General features: G+C 33.6%; 1 pseudogene; it reads left to right on the top strand.

Moving 5' to 3' along the window:
• Positions 1–519: 519 nt before the first annotated feature.
• On the top strand, positions 520–9,633 carry LOC143690626 (E3 ubiquitin-protein ligase RAD18 pseudogene; annotated as a pseudogene).
• The last annotated feature ends 567 nt before the right edge of the window (positions 9,634–10,200 follow it).

Raw genomic sequence — 10,200 nt, 5'->3', positions numbered from 1 at the left:
CGTTTTACTTGCTTGTTCCTCAGGGTGTAAGTGAAGGTGTTTAGCATAGGAGAAATGGAAGTAATTAATATTGTCACACACTAATTAACAGTCATGACTCCTTTGCTGAAGGTTTGACATAGATGAAGATACAATTTCCATAGTTGAGAGATCACAATCATGTAGGAAAAGTACCTAGAAAATGCCTTTTTCTTTTGCTGGGCAGAAGGGAATCCTAGAAGTGTTTCGATGATGCACATGTAGGAGAGACGGATGCACAGAAGGTTCATGATAGAGGCCAACAGAGCACAGATTGTGACCATCAGCTCTATGAGCCATGTGTCTGAGCATGAGATCTTTAGAAGGGGGGATATATCACAGGCAAAATGGAATTATAGACTTAGGCCCATGTCAAGAGGTGAGAGTAGAATCAACAAGCCAGCTGTCCAGGAACAAAGGATGGGTTTTCTACAGACCCTGTTGTTCATGATGGTCATGTAACATAGGGGTTTGCAGATGGCTACATATTGGTCATACGACATGGTGGCAAGTAGAAAAAATTCTGTAACAGCAAAAAGGTCTGTAAAAAAATTTTGGAATGGACAATCTTCAGATGTAATAGTCTTATCATCTGTTGATATGTGTTGTACAAGTATTTAGGAATATAAGCAGATATAAATGAGATGTCTAAGAAGGAGAAATTTCATAGGAAAATGTACATGACAGTTTTAAGGCTTGAATCCTTGAAGGTGAGGTAGATGATTGTCAGGTTCCCAGCTACATTCAATATGTAGGTGACAAACAGAAAGATGAAAATCAAAACCTCCAGTTGTGGGTTATCAGTCAGTCCCAGCAGGATAAATGTTACTGTGTGGCTACTCATCAATGAATCCTGACTTCTATTCAATCTGCATTTATAATTCAGAGATAATTGATATAAAGAGAGAGGTGTTGACATCAACAATTTGCAACAATTAATGGCTCCACACATTAAGTCAAGAATTTCACATGAAAGGTTTTAAAAATTTTGTTTTAAGCAGTGTCATTACAATAGAAGCATAGTTTATACTGTTCTGTGTTTTGCAAATATCATGGAACATTTTTAATATACCAGATTACTTTATCCATATCACACTGCAACATATTAGCATTTCTCCCATCTTACCACTTTTTACGCAGTTTATATTTTATTTATCTGCACATAGGATTAGAATTATCCATATAGTTACCTTGGACTGCTACCTGCAGGTGAATTTTAAAGCCAAACCTTAAAATTCTTCAACAATTTACGTCTTGCCTTGTGGTTTGGTTGATAAGTAAATGCATTTATATGACAAATAGTTTGGGCCTCACTGTACAGATTCTTCATATACTTTGCTTTTTAATTTCTGCATTATTACAAGTTTAAAAATTTTTATTTTTCTCTATTAACTTTATACTCATTATTTACCATCTCTTCCTAACATAATTCTGTCTAAATTACCTAGAATGTACAGATACATTGATGAGATATGCCCTGTGTTGCATGGCATAATTGCTAGTTTTTTATATCTTCCATTGGTTAAATAACATTGAAACACACTCCAACATCTTGACAGCAATGTCATTAAGTGTAAAAAATAGGCTTTAATGTACTAATCTCATTCCAAAACCTCTGCTTGTTTTCAGTGATTTTGTTTTATGCTTTTTCAAATATGGAAATATAATATTGTTGAGAAATTAAATTACTTAATAAACTTCATATACTATTGTTGATAAATTAAGCAACTCAGTAGAGATTCTTAAGGAATTTTCTATTCTCTGCATTTACAACCCACGAAATTCAGACCAAAATTTAATGGCATGCTTAATCAAATTTTCAGCCTCTTGTTTGCACTATGAATGTGGACTTGCCAGACTCCACAATCACATGAGCTAATTCCTTATTATGACGTCTCTTCTCTCCTTCTCTTGTTTATATAATCTACCTATTTATGATCTATCTATTAAATGTCTGTCTATGTATACATGTATGTATGTATGTATCTATCTGTCTAAGATCTATCTATTATATGTCTGTCTGTCTATCTGACTGTATCTATCCATACCTATCTGTCATCTATCTATCTATCTATCTATCTATCTATCTATCTATCTGTCTGTCTATCTATCTATCCATCAACTGTTCTCACTCCCTATCCCTCTCTTACTGTTTTTTTCCCTGTATATATATACATATATACACAGAGATGTATGTATGTATTCCAGAGATGTCTATGTATAGACATCTATAACCTTAACTGGGCATATGTTGTTTGGACTTTGTATATAACTGGTTGTTGTGGATTGAATTACGTACCCTCTCAGGAGATGTGTTCTTAATCTTAATCTGCCTCCCTGTGGGTGTGGAATCATTTGTAAAGAGGTCTCTTTGAAGATGTATTATCAGTTAATGTGTAGACTAATTTGTGAATAGGGCCTCATAGGATACTGTTTAACTATGGCTAACTCTGAATCAGGAGGGCCTTAAAAGAATTTCAGGAGATCCTATAAAAAGAAAGAAATCAGATATTCTTCTGTGCCACTTAAAATGCTGTCAGCACACTGATCCTATCACTTAGTGCCTAAGTCCCTGGGATCCATAATGCAACCTCCTGCTCCCATTCTCCAGTGTATGCTTTCCTCAGCATCCACAAGTTACTTTTTTAGTTCATTGCACTACTTTAGGTTTCTATTTCCTCACATCTTTGAAATTCTTTCACCAATATGTGCAAATGAATCCTTGTCACAATTTATCCTGCATTTCTATGTGATTGTAGTAGGATTATTTAGAAGTTATGAAAACCTTCGATTTTCAATGTTGCTAAGTGCTATTATTCTCTCTTGTAATCTCTATATTTTTATATAATGGCACTATTTATCCTCTCTACGCTATCATGTACATTTTTATGTATATTTGAGAAGAGCTATAATGGATTGTACCATGCTAATGGATTTTTGACAAAAAGATTTACATGTTCTCTCAAAATATCATGAGATTTTAGTTTGAAAAATGACTACACAGAAATCACCTGAGAGTCATCATGCAAGCTATTTTAAAGACATGTTGAAAAAATTAATGTAACCAAATTAAAGGATATTTTAAACAAAATAAAGCTGCTAAACATCAAGGAGAAAATTCGCAGTGCCAAATGTCTTTACCTTTGAAACCTTTATTTAGGTGGAATTTATTCTACTTAGCTGAGAACAATTCTGTTCTTTTGATTGAGTCCATGAAGGCTTTCTTAACTTGATTGTTCCTCAGGGTATAAATAAATGGATTCAATGCAGGTGAAATAGAAGAAATGAGCACTGAAACCGCTTTATTAATGGTCACTTCTTCCTTTGCTGTAGGATTCATATAGATGAAAATGCATGTGCCATAGGTGATGGAAACCACAATCATGTGGGAAGAACAGGTCGAAAAGGCTTTCTTCCTTTGCTGGACAGAGGGGAACCTAAAAATTGTCCTGATGATGTAAGCATAGGACAGAACTACACAAGTGAGAGTCATATTCAGGGTCAGTACAGCACAGATTATAATTGTCAGTTCTATGAACCATGTGTCTGAGCAGGTGATTTTCACTAAGGGAAATACATCACAGGTAAAATGATCAATGATGTTAGAGTCATAAAATTTCAGTTTTAAAGGCAGTTTAACTAGTGGGATTATTATACACAAACCAGCATCCCAATAACAGATGATGAGGCTCCTGCAGAATTTTACTCATGATGGTCACATAATGCAGGGGTTTGCAGATGGCCACAGAGCGGTCATAGGACATGGCAGAAAAGGAAAAAATTCTGATAATGCAAAGAGGTCAGTAAAAAGCACTTGGACCATACAAGCCTTATAGGTAATGACCTTGTCACCTGTTGCTATGTTGTACAAGTACCTAGGAACACATGCAGATGTGAAGGAGATTTCTATGAAGGAGAAATTTTGTAAGAAAAAGTACATGGGTGTTTTAAGATGGGAATCCATACAGGTAAGTGTGATGATGGTCAGGTTTCCAGTTACACTCAACATGTAGGTGATAAATAGAAATATAAAAATCAGAACCTGCAGCTGAGGGTCATCAGTGAGTCTCAGCAGAATGAATGTGGTTATTGTACCGTTTCTCATCACTGATGGCTGACTTCTGTCCGATCTGCACGTGATATTTGGAAAGACTTTTTTTTCAGATTATTCTAACTGTTCTAAAATTCAACATATTATTTTATTTCCCATTACATTTTTAAAATATACATCTTATTTCTGATCTCTGTTTAGGGTTTTATCTTTGACTAAAATTCAAATAATGCCCTTTGGCTCTCAAGAATTATTCCTTATTCACAAATTTAATCATAAATTTCCACCATTGTTTTCATCTCTTTTCTTCTCACATTGCGTTTTTTAAAATAATGGTAATAAATAAGAGAAAGGTTGGGCACACTATACAACTCTAAACACAAAATAAGTTCTCTGATCCAAAACAATATTTTTGTTTGTTCATGGGTTTTTAGATGTGTTTACTTCCCCTTATTTACCTGAAACCCTTCTTCTCTGCCATACGTAATCCACCTTTTTTTCCTGAATATGTAAATCTTTTTAAAATATGTATGCAATCTTTACTTCTGACAAAAGAGATGACTGCCTTCTCTTTCCTTGAATTTCCAGGAAAATGAATTACTTTTTCTTCATGATACCTTTTTTTGCCTAATAATAACAGATTTAATTCAAAAGTTAAAGAACTTTTTGATTTTGTGTTTAGGCTTCTCCATAGATACTTCTCAGTGCAACCATTACTTATATCAAAAGGGATTCCAGTGTTTCCAATACACAATCATTACAACAATGTTTGAAATTTCTGTCATCAATGTATAGAACATTTTTCCTTTGTATCGACTATTTAATTTATGAGAAATTTCACTTCCTTGTTTAACTTACTGTGCTCTATTCTTACTGAGCCAGGCTGACTTGGCTGCGATTTTGTATTTCACTGAGTTACCAGAATAGGGAAGAAGCACTGACTGAAGCACATGGTTTACCTGCAGGTTGGAACCTTCCTAGAGAATTTGGTCTTTCATTCAACAACCATCAACTATTTATTTAAATTTTAAGATGTAGAAGAGGCCTTTTTGTGTGTGTGTGCAAACCACCTATCTTCCTTCCATCTTATTCCTAGTATCTCTCAAATGCACACATCACTGAGAAACTTTACCCAATCTTTACAGCAGGCATTATTCAGTTCTCAAAACACCTCTCTTTTCCCCAAGATATTGCAACTTATTAGATGTAAAAGTTAAAAGATAGTAAAGTAAAACTTACAGATATTTGCATCTTCTCACTTTCAATCAAATGGGCAAATGAACATAGAGTTCTTTGAAGTTATGCCACTGTCTTCAATACATAATCCATTTTTTTGGGAGGGTTGAAGATAAATGTCAATGCATATGGATTTCTATACTTACCAAAATACTTTATTAATTTTAATTTGAGGTTGTATATATAGCCTAGGTGGCCATGGCTATTTCTTTATTTAGTTAGTTGTGCATTTATTCATGTCTCTTATGCATAAAATATTCTCAGATGCTGACATCTACACAAAAGAACTTCTAAAAATGATGTTTCATAAATATCTGTTGGATGCATTACAAAACATAAAAATGATTGCTGAAATTCATTTTCTCCTCAGGAATAAAATATCACCAAATCCTGTAAAGGGGATTAAAATCAAAAGCAAATATTCATCATACTTACTCTTCTGTTGGTAAATTAGAGTTTCTTTTCATTGTTTAAACATGACAATATTAATAATATAATATTTAAAGTAGTATATCTTTACCTTTACTGGCAAGTCTGGGAATTCATAGAGTTCCCTGAGATTGCCATCCTTAATAAATCTGACATTCTCCCTGATAATGGGCTTTGTGCAACTTTAATCTTCAATGTATTAGTGCTCTCTGTGTCATTGAAATATAATAAATTTACCCTTAAGGCTAGAATTTCAGGAATTCAACCTACTAGTAGAAGAGATGATATTCTAAATAACCAGGACAAAAGGAAGTACTTTACCATTTAGAGCATGACTTTCTTTAAATTACTGAATATGCCAGTAAGTGAATAAAATGTTTATTGGTGGTATATATTCAGAAGCCATTAATGAATTTTCTGAGTAATGAAGTTTGGCAAAAAAAAACAAAAACAAATCAGTAACAGGCTTCATTGGGGATCTTGCCCTTGGGGACAGCATTAGACACAGGTCAGGAGTCAACCATATTACTAAATTACATAGCTCATATTTTAAAAACTTTTGCATCTTCTAAGGCACTTGTTAATATCAAAATCATTTCTTGTATGAATAGAGTCCTTTCATATATTATATGAATTATCATCATTGGGTATTTTCATGCAGGTAAGCAGAAGAAAAAATTTATATGATTATATGAGGGTACTGCTTAAGTTGAAGACTGTATCCTTCCATATATTCCTTCTCCAAATACACGCACTATATTATAGGTGTTATTCACAATGAATAAATATTTACAGCTTTATTTTATAATTGAATGGAAAAACATGTTTTTCTTAAATCTTTAAACACATCTTAATTTATCACATAATATAAATTTCTGTCCTTTATAGTTTAACACTATTAATAGGTTAGCTGTATGAAGTAATTGGCATTTATTTTACCAAGCCTGAATTCAACGTATAATGTTCCTCATTTTATACAGTTTTAATCATTCTATCAAACACATGTTCAAAGTACTTTTTCCAGATGAGTAAGAATAATTTTGAAAAGTATAAATTATAGGAGAAAAGTGTAGACTGTAGACTAGTTTTTTTTTTCCTATGCTGTATGACAGAGTCACATTTTATTCTTTTTCCATGTGAGTATCTGATTATTGCAGCACCATTGGTTGAATTTTTGTTAGTTTGTTTGTTTTTTGGGAAGTGCATGGACCGGGAATCGAACCTGGGTCTCCTGCATGGCAGGCAAGAATTCTACCACTGAACTAACTTTGTACCCCTAGATTGTGGATTAATATGTTAATTTATACCTAGAAATTGTGTCGTTAAGATTAGTTTACATACAAATTTGCCACTGTGATTATGCCATTGTAGTGCATTATTTTTATTTTTTATTCTATTTATAATTTGTTCTTATAAATATGTATAAATCATATTTTAAGATAATAGTAACTCTTTAAAAGTGTCTGTGCTTATTTGAAGTATGTGCTTTATGGTTTTATACGTTAACACCTATTGATTTTTTTCTGCTTTTCATTTTTAACCTTATTGAGCTGTAACTAATATACAGTAAACTGCATATAACTAAATTCTAAATTTTAATAAGATTTGACATATGTATTACTCCCTAGAGGTAGCACCACAATCAAGATAATGAATGTACCAATCAGACCCAACAGTTTGCTTGTGATCTTTTCAATCTCTCCTCCCTGTCATCACCCAGTTTTGCCATTCACAGCTAAGCATGGATCACCTTTTGTCAGTATAAATTAGTTTGCTTTCTCTAGAAATTTATATAAATGTACTTATTTTCATCTGGCTTATTTCTGATTGTTTTTTAGTTTCATCCATGTTTTTGCTTATATTGACAGTTCATTACTTTTCATTTCTGAAAAAATTCCAATGTATGATACTTGGCATTTCAACTTCTTATGTAATTATAAATAAAGTTATAAATAAAATTGCTATGAACGTTCATTCCAAAGTCTCTGAAATTGCATGTACTTTCATTCTATTGAATCAGTACCTAGGAGTGGAATGACTGGGTCTTGGAAAGTGTATGTTTAAATGTTTAAAAGACTACCAGGTGCTTTTTCAATGTAGTCATATGATTTTTACATTTCCACTAACAATGCAGGAGTGTATAACATGTCCACATCCTTGGAATGGTCAGTCTTTATACTCCTAGGGCCTTAGTAGGTATGTAGTTGTGCCAACTAGAAATTTAATTTGCTATGTCTAATAGCTAATGAGGTTGAGGACTTTGGGGTACTTGTCATATACTTCCTTGATGAAGTATCTGTTTAAATTATTGCCTATTTTATAATTTGGTTTTGTTTTTTATTATTAATGAGTTTTGATGGTTCTTTATGCAGTCTTGATACAAATTTTTTGTCAGATATGTGATTTGCCCATTTTGTGGTATGTTTCCTTATTCTCTTATATAGTCTTTTAAACAGGTGTCTCAATTTTATGGATTGATTTCCATGAGTTGTTACCTGGTCACGGTTTTGTCTTTTTCTAAGAAATTGTGGCCTAACCCAATATCAATATTCATTTTATGTTAGTTTTAGTAAACAGTGCCAAGTATGACTAGAAGTTCATGTTATTTAACATGGATATCCAAGAGTTCAACGAATTCAACTCTTTGTTGAAAAGATCCCTTCACCAATGAATTATGCTTGCAATTCTATTAAAAATCAGATGATCACAAGTATAAGGGGTTAATTCAGGAGTCTCAATTCTTTTCCATTGATCTTGTATCTATCTTAATGCAAATGTCACACTCTTAAATACTGTAGCTCTATGGTACATATTAAAATCAGACAGCAATTTTGAGCAGCCGTGAAGTTCTATAGCGGCTGACAGACCCCCAGTCTCCTCTGGAAGTAGTATAGACTCCCTGTCCGAGGCCCCATGATTTCTGGGCCTGATAATAGATGATTTGCTACAATTTGTGATTTGCTTTGACTATTTTAACATTGCAGTGATGATTCCTCAGTGTTCACATGACTACTGTTGTCTCTATATAAGAAAATTTCTGTCCTATAAAACTCAATGCCAAACGTGCTGAGTGCGAGTCACAGAGCCAGATCTGAAAAATGACCATGTATTAGATTAACTTGTAAAGTTTTGAATTTTGGATGGAATCAAGTTGCAATTTGCCCTGGAATCACCACCCATATCTCCTGCTTCCTTCTCTTTAAAGAACCTTCCTATCAAAATGCATAATCCTGTTGCCTCCAGACATTCTCTAAAACAGGGGAGATTAATCAATGATTTCTTGATCAGAGAAATTGGTGGTTCTACATCAGATTTGCTGATAAGAGAAAATGAAAGGAAATTCTACCCTCAAAAAGAGATGCACATTTATGCAGAGACCAAAGAGACAGTTTCTCTACAAATGATGACTTCAGGCTCTTCAGCAGCTTATGTTCCTGAGACATCCTCTATATCTACCTGAAAACAAGTTACTAAAGTGGATTGTCCTGTTTGCAGGGTTAATATTCCAGAAAATCACATTAATAAACCCTTGGATAGCTGTTGTCCTATGAAGAGAAAGAGGAAAGCCTCAGAAGATCTGTTCAAAAAAGAAGCCATTGCCCAAAACTGTGTATAACTTGCTCTCTGATCATGACTTAAAGAAAAATTTAAAACAGCATGGGTTAGCTGTTCAAGGAATTAAACAACAGCTCATTAAAAAGTACAGAGGATTTGTATTGTATAGTGCTCAGTGTGATGCCTTGCAACTTAAATCGGCTGCTGGAATAGTTAAAGAAATAGAAAATATGGAGAAGAATAGAATGTGTTTTAAAGCTAATAAAGTCAAAGAAAGCATCATGATTTTTACCAAAGATAAAGCAGAAAAGGTAACAGATGAAATTCATATGTGTGGTTTATAAATAGGGTGCCATTTTACATTTCTGACAAAGTCCTTTGATGCACCAACATGGACAATTTTGAGAAGATCCTATTCGTTTATTCTTTCCTTTCTTGTGATTTGGGTGTAAGGTCTAAGCAGCCACCTCCTATTAAAAGATACATTATTTCCTATATATTTTTTTGATAAACATTACATTCTTATCTCTAAGGTTTTGGTCTTTGATTCTTTTTGATGTAATTTTGTATAAGGTATCTACTTTCATTCATTTGGGTATGGATATACAGTTCTCCACACACTTTTTTTTTTTTTTTAACATGGGCAGGCACCGAGAACAGAACCTGGGTCTTCAGGCATGGCAGACAAGCACTCTTACCTGCTGAGCCACCGTGGCCCACTCACCACCACACACATTTTTTGAAGAAGCTGCTGTATACCAGTTGTGCTGGCTTGACCGCCTTATCAAAGATCAATCATCCATAGAAGAAAGGGTCTATTTCCGAAAACTCCATTTGATTCCATTGGTAAGTATAGCTATCATTATGTTAGTACCATGTTGTTTTGATCACTGTAACTTTGTAATGTGCTT

This window comes from Tamandua tetradactyla, chromosome 7 (genome assembly GCF_023851605.1).
Source record: "Tamandua tetradactyla isolate mTamTet1 chromosome 7, mTamTet1.pri, whole genome shotgun sequence".
In the NCBI taxonomy this organism is placed as follows: domain Eukaryota; kingdom Metazoa; phylum Chordata; class Mammalia; order Pilosa; family Myrmecophagidae; genus Tamandua; species Tamandua tetradactyla.
The sequence above is the reverse complement of the archived record's forward strand: the minus strand, read 5'-3'. Positions and strand labels throughout refer to the sequence as shown.